The sequence below is a fragment of the Mesoplodon densirostris genome, chromosome 9, assembly GCF_025265405.1.
Source record: "Mesoplodon densirostris isolate mMesDen1 chromosome 9, mMesDen1 primary haplotype, whole genome shotgun sequence".
NCBI lineage: Eukaryota > Metazoa > Chordata > Mammalia > Artiodactyla > Ziphiidae > Mesoplodon > Mesoplodon densirostris.
The window spans coordinates 35665565-35673124 of NC_082669.1; the positions used below are offsets into that span (position 1 = coordinate 35665565).

Here is a 7560-nt window from a genome sequence, read left to right on the forward strand (position 1 = left end):
GGACACATGAGTATTTAGAATACTTGAGTGTTTAAACTACCATATGCAAACTATTTGTTTCTCCTTTAGGAATATGATATTATCTTTCCACATTATGAGAATGATGAAGGCTATCTCTTCTCTTATGTGTGTGTCTTAAATGCATGTCTCCTCTGATACAGGTGTTCTTAAATCTCTTTTTTTTTCCCTGTAACAGATAAAATGAATTTGCTGACATAAATATTATATAAACTGTATTGAAAAACTATTTCTCCCAGCTATGATGTCAAGAACTTTACATGATTCTTGATTTCTGTTACAAAACTTCAAGCTATGAATTACAATTTGTTTTATATATGAGGAAACCAAGCTTCACAGAGACCAAGCAACTTGTCTAAGTTAGTTGAATTACTAAATCCTGGAATTAGGTGATAAGCCAAGTTTCACTGGCTAAAATGTACTTTCTTTCATGTGCCATCTTTCCTTCTCTATAAAATAGATGCCTGTATTAAAAAAGAAGAAAGATGTCAAGTCAATAAACTAAAAAAAGATCAAACTAAACCTAAAGCAAGCAGAAGTAAGGAAATAATAAAAATGATTAGAATGGGAATTAATGAAATAGAAATGGGGAATATTGTAAATCAACAAAACCAAAGATTGATTTTTGAAAAGATTAATAAAACTGATAAACTTTTAGCTAGTCTTACCAAGCAAAGAGAGTAAGGGAGAGAAGACCCAAATTACTAAAATTTTGGAATGTAAGAGGGAAACTCATTACTAATATTATAGAAACAAAGAGGAATGCTATGAAAATAAGGTCATATTATTAAAAGTGTACCAACAAATTAGATAACTTAGATGAAATGGATACATTCTTAGTAAGTTACAAACTGTAAAAACTGACTTAATAAGAAAGGTAATCTAAGTAAATTTAACAAGTAAAGAAATTGAAGTGATAATTACAAAACTTCCAACAAAGAAAAGGTCAGGCATTGATAGCTTCATTAGTGAAATCTACCAAACATTTATAGAAGAATTAATAACAATCCTTCTCAGACTTTTCCAAAAAGTGGAGGAGGAGAGGACACTCCCCATAGATTCTATGACATCAATATATACTCTAATACCAAAACCAGACAACATATCATAAGGAAAAACAAAACCAGAAACTACAGTCAGTACTTTTCAGACACAAGAATTCTCAACACAATACTAGCAAACCAAATCTAGCAACATATAAAAAGGATTATACAACATGATGAAGTGAAATTTCTCCCAGAAATGCAAGGTTGGATTAACATTTGAAAATCCATCAGTGTAATGCACTATGTTAATAAAGGACAAAAATTTGCATAATTATCTAAATAGACTCAGAAACAAATTTTGACAAAATCTACACCTTTAAATGAAAAAAAAAAAAAGAGAAAGCATTCAACAAAATAGGAATAGAAGTGAACTTCATTCTGATAAAAGAATGTATGAAAAATCCACAGCTAACTATGGGGGAATGACTGAATATATCACCTCTAAGATCAGGAATGGGATAAAAATGTGCTCTCTTGTCACTTCAATACACAACTGGATTTTCTAGGCAGGGCAATTAGACAAGAAAAATAAAAATTAAAATGGTCCAGATTGGAAAGGAAGAAGCAAAACTGTTACAGAAATGCAGTGAGATCTAGATATGATCTCATATATAGAAACTCCTTAAAAATCCGTACATATCTATTAGATGTTATATATGAGTTCAGCAAAGTTGCAGGATAAATATCAATGTATTAAAAAACCAATTGTTTCTCTATATACTAGCATAAATAAAATTATGAAAACAATTTTGTCTGCAAAAATGCCTAAGTGCAACTCCTAGGTAGTATGATAAGCAATTGTTTGGTTTTGTAAGAAACTACCTTACTCTTTCCAGTTGCATACAATTTTAGCAGATTATTTATTTGTTTGTTTGTTTGTTTATTTATTTTGCGGTATGCAGGCCTCTCACAGTTGTGGCCTCTCCCGTTGCGGAGCACAGGCTCTGGACGCGCAGGCTCAGCAGCCATGGCTCACGGGCCCAACCGCTCCGCGGCATGTGGGATCTTCCCGGACCAAGGCACAAACCCGTGTCCCCTGCATCGGCAGGCGGACTCTCAACCACTGCGCCACCAGGGAAGCCCCAGATTTATTTTTTGAATATCTATTACAGGCTAGGCTTATTTCAGGCTACACTTCTAGGAGCTTGAAGAAAGGCAATGCACAAAACACACAACATTCCTTTCCTCATATAGTACTCATTCTCGTTGGAGGAGATAACCAGTTAACAAAATAAACAAGTGAATAAAATATATTGGATCTTAAAAAATGCAATGCAGAAAAAAAGACAAGTGAGGAGGATAAGGAAGGCTGGAATTTGGAACCCTTTTTATAGTGAGGAGAAGGAAGACCTTTGGGAGAAGACACCGGTGGAAGCTCATCTCATGTATTATAAAGTTTTAAAACTTCATATTTCCTGATGCTTCAATATCCCAATGAACTTTCTGTGAGCACCCTGCCCAGGTAACCAGGTGCAGCACTGTGGTAAGGCTGATCCTGCCACAAGTTCCCCTTCTCACCCTGCCTGACTGTGACGTCATGATATTCACAGGCACCCATGAAATCCCCTCAAGCCTTTTCCTTGTATTAATATATTCCACCCTGCCCCCCAATAAAGGCACCTGCCCACGGGTCCTCATTCTCTCTTGGCTCCTTGCAACTCCCACCATATGGCCCCCTGCATGTGTCTCCCCTTCCAGGACCTATGGGTATAAAAAATCTCTTTCACTCACATGGTGTTATTCCATGATCCTACCTGACAGACCTTCCTAAAATCCCATTTAAGTTATAAAAGTATTCCTTCCAACACACCTGGGCTATTTGAAGAAATCACATTCCAGATATTCCTTAACAAGTATGAAGTTAATTCCTCAGAAAGCATAGGAGCAGGGCCCTCCTGGCCACTAGGCACTGTAGGCAGAGTGTGGAGAGCCCACGATATTTTTTAGGGACCCATAAAATTTATACTATTTAATTTCTTCTAAAATCAGAAAAAGTGAATGTACTGATAGAGAACATATAACAATGGGGGGGGTGGGAGAGGGCTGGACTGGGAGTTTGGGATTAGCAGATGCAAACCAGTATATAAAGAACGGATAAATAACAAGGTCCTACTGTTTAGCACATGGAACTATAGTCAATATCTTGTGATAAACCACAATGGAAAAGAATATGAAAAAGAATGTGTATATGTATAACTGAGTCACTTTGCTGTACAGCAGTAATTAACACTACATTGTAATTCAACTATACTTCAATAAAAAATAAATTAAAAAAAAGAACATATAACTATAAATCCAGCCTGGATTATATTCCTCTTTTTAAAGTCATAAAATATAATTTTTAATTTTTTTTACGTAGGAAGGGGCCCATGAAGACAAATGTCCCTATGCCTAGAACCGGTAGGATGCATCCTGGAAAGAAGCTGAGTGCATGAGGGGAGTGAGGTAGAGAGAAATTCAAATAGTTGGGAGATTACTGGGAAAGAGCACAGAAGTCCTTAAGGCCATATTTACACTTGAGCTTTTACCCTGAGAGAGTTGAGAAACAATTAGAGAATTCTGAACATAAATTAACATTTTAAAAGGATCGTTATTGCTGTGCTGTACAGAGTAGATGGTAAAGGCAAGTGGATTATTGAAGATACTGGCAAAATCAAAGTGAAATCATTCTCTGGCAGAGGTGACATGAAGTAGTCAATTATTGAATGCATTTATTAGTGTCCAACATCCAGAAATAGCAAGACTAAAACTACCAGATCACTAAAATAGTAATTAGCAAGAGTTTATTGTGTACATATAACAGTTTGTGAACTGGGAGCTCTCAAACCAACATGGGAATGAGGCTCAGAGGTATTGCTATAGGAGAGCTTATACAGTGAAAAAGTAGAGGCTGCTTATTCTGTACAATGATGGGTTATAGCATTAGAGCTTCCCTAGTGATAGCGGATTGTTTAAAAGTGGACACCACTTGCCAATTTGGGGGAACAGCTTAAGTTTCATTTATGATTTTCAGAGGCATTTGCAAGAAGTCACCGAAGTTTTGTTTGTTTTGTTTGTTTTAAGCTAAATTAAGTTTTGCTTATGTGGCCTAATTGATTTTGTCTGTTTAGGGAATTTTCAAGTCTGGTCTCTATTTTGTACTTAACTTTAACTTAAGTTAGAATTAAAAGGATTTGCTAATTGTTTGAGACTGGAGGCATAAGAGAATGAGCATGTAGACGGATGTACTTAATTCTCCCAACCAAAAGGAAACTGGGGTCAACTACTACCTGCCTGCTTTTAACTTCTCCAGTAAAAGGCCATAGCTTCGCTCCAAAGATTTTTATTGTTAGCATCAGCTGCTTCTTCTATATTCAGACAAGTAAATGAAGAAATGTAAACAAAAATTGTGATAATGACTGAATAGTGACAATGACGGCCCTGTAGAAATTTTGGTGTTTTCTTTTCTCCAATTAGGAGACCTTTTATATGTTAGGATCATTTACTCTTTAGTTACCCATGATGGTGTTAGAAGCAATTGCAGTGAATATCGGATGTTGTCAACATTAATGTCTATGCCAATGATTTTCAAACAGATAAACAGTGCCGTCACTGCAGAGGGAATGAGATTGCTGAGATGAGAAGTGCATGATGGGCATATCCCAGAGGGAGTAGCTAGGAGACAAGGTGGTGATGGGGGAAAAGGAGGGGGTGTGCCATGTGGAACAGACCAGTAGAATGCCTGGTAGTATCTGAACATTTTACTGAGGATGTGTTGGCTCCATTATAAGTAATGGCCCACTATCGGCATTTTAAATTTGGTTTTATAGTGATTCTTTGCTCTATTTCATTCTCTTGCCCACTTGTGGGGGAAAAAAAAAGTATATGGTATTCAAGTCAGATTTCCAAGGGGAAGAAAAGGAAAAGCAAACTCTCTAAAATGGAGATTGAAGTCATAACTATGGCTTCATTAACAGAATACTCAACGAACTGAACCACAAACAATATTCAGTTTTCTGTAGATTAGAACACAAAGTTCTGAAACTTAAAGTTTGCTTGAGAGTTGTGTGAGAGTTGTTGGAAATGGGAATTTTTGCCAAGAGATTATGAATTTACATTGTTTTCTGGTTAATAATGGAAAGCCAAGTGGAAAAAAAAAATCCTCCAAGGGCTGACACTCTTAAGCCTAACCCAATCAGCAGGTCAAGAAACTTCTATCATCTTCCTGTAAATTGATCTGTTCTAATTATAGCTCAACGGAATTATCAGGGAAACTCCTGGAAACAGTAATTAGTCAAAAAAGATTGAGATGCCCCATCAAACATTTTAGTTTTAAGAAGATATGTTTCACATTTGCAGCCTCCTTTGAACAAGGATCCCCAGGTGCTGGTGATATAATGAGGGCACTTTATAATACTGGGGCATGTGGTCTCCAAATAAGACAGACTGTAGCCTTTTCTGCCTTTTTTGTACATCATTTTGCCAGTTGCTGGAGTTTGCTTTAGTTTCTGGCTTCTCTGTTGACCTGATTAGCTTAACTGAGTATTTAAATTTTATTTATTCATTACTTGCTTCTGCCAATTTCCCAAAAGGATTTCAGGTGAGCTTAACTGGAAGGCCCTTCACAGAACCCTCCGCATTGTCCCTGTTTGTAATTCACAAATCATTAACACCTCTGTATAGGATTGCCTTATCAGGCCTCTCGAGTTTTGCAGTTTATACATGGTATTTGTATTATTTAACCTGAGATGTTCTCTCTGCATATCTATTTGTAGTTTTGATGTTTCATTTGGATTCTTGGATTTACATGTTCCGCGTATCGACATTTATTTGTTTGAACGCTCTCACTTATCTGCTACCTGTGGCGTGGCGCGGGGGGAGGCGGAGTCAGCGGAGGCGGTGGAGCTGGGAGGGTGGGAGACTGGGGATGGGAGGGGGGGGAAAGCACGAGAGTGCGTGAGGGCGTGGCTGCGTGTTTACCCGCATAAGGCAGCGAGACGCCGGGGCCTACTTCAGACGAGCAGGGTCTCGGCGCCTGCCAGCAGCTTCTCCCAGTCTCCGGACACAGCGACAGCTCGGTTGTGAGGATGCAGGGAAGCGAGTGTCCGGCCCCACACGTGGAGGACATGGACCTGCACCCCGAGCTGATGCAGGAGTTCACCTGCCTGCACCACTGACGAGGACGTGCTCATCTCTGGGTTCCACCAGTTGCTTGGCTTCCAGCTCAACCCGGCTGGCTATGCTTTTTCCTGCCCATGACCAGCTGGAACCTACAAGCAGCAATTGGCGCCTATTATGACTTCGAGAGGCCAAACATCAGTGTGCCCTCTATGTCCTTTGTGGAAGATGTCACCATAGGAGAAGGGGAGTCGATACCTTTTGATACTCAGTTTATAAAAACATGGTGGATGCAGAATTCTGGGGCAGAGGCCTGGCCTCCAAGGGTTTGTTTTAAATACGTCAGAGGAGACCAATTTGGACTTGTGCACGTGGTGATGGTGAGATCGCTAGATCCCCAAGAGATTAAAGATGTTAGTGTCCAGGTGTGCAGCCCGGGCAGAGCAGGAATGTATCTGAGCAGGACAGCGGCGGATATGCGCGGCCACAGGACTCTACCATGGAGATGCCTTCGGGGCCCTTCTCGGTGTGGAGGTGGGTGGACTTTTAGGAGTAACGCAGCAGCTGTCATCTTTTGAAACGGAGTGCGACACACAGCCACATCGCAAGGTAGAAGGAAACTTCAACCCCTTTGCCTCTCCCTAAAAGAACCGACAGTCGGGCTTCCCTGGCGGCGCAGTGGTTGAGAGTCCGCCTGCCGATGCAGGGGAGACGGGTTCGTGCCCCGGTCCGGGAGGATCCCACATGCCGTGGGGCGGCTGGGCCCGTGAGCCATGGCCGCTGAGCCTGTGCGTCCGGAGCCTGTGCTCCGCAACGGGAGAGGCCACAACAGTGAGAGGCCCGCGTACCGCAAAAAAAAAAAAAAAAAGAACCGACAATCAGGTGAAACAATTTAAAAGACCCTGGGGATTCCGGTTTGACTCCATCAGCAAAAACACATGGGCTCCTGTTCCTCACCACAGCGAGCAAGATGGGAGTAGACCCTCACAGAACTCTGTGAATCTGTCCCCCAGCCGTCACGCAGCTTGTCCGTAAGGTAGGTGCCCGAGGAGAAAGGGCAGGTGGTGGGCCTTGGGATTTGTGATACCCCTTCATGGCAAACCTAGAAGCCTAGAATGTTCTTTAAGACTGCTTAGCTCTCCTGCTAATGCAACAGCACAGATACCTACCCGCCCCCCCGCCACGTCCATGTCCTGTGGATATTACTCCATCCATGTTTGTAATTTACTGCCGTCTCTCTGCTCTGGTTGGGGTGTTGAAAGAACCAACTTCTTTACCTTTAGCATTAACAACAACAAAAAAAAGTCAAAATATCACGTCATTCTTCCAGTGTAAATGCATACTAAGTGTGGAGCAGCAACACAGCTTTGGAATTCGTTCCTGCTGTGGTTTTTTTTGG

General features: G+C 40.5%; 1 pseudogene; it reads left to right on the top strand.

Annotated features, from left to right (window-relative positions):
- Positions 1–3895: 3895 nt before the first annotated feature.
- Positions 3896–7196, top strand: LOC132496404 (protein ILRUN-like; annotated as a pseudogene).
- The last annotated feature ends 364 nt before the right edge of the window (positions 7197–7560 follow it).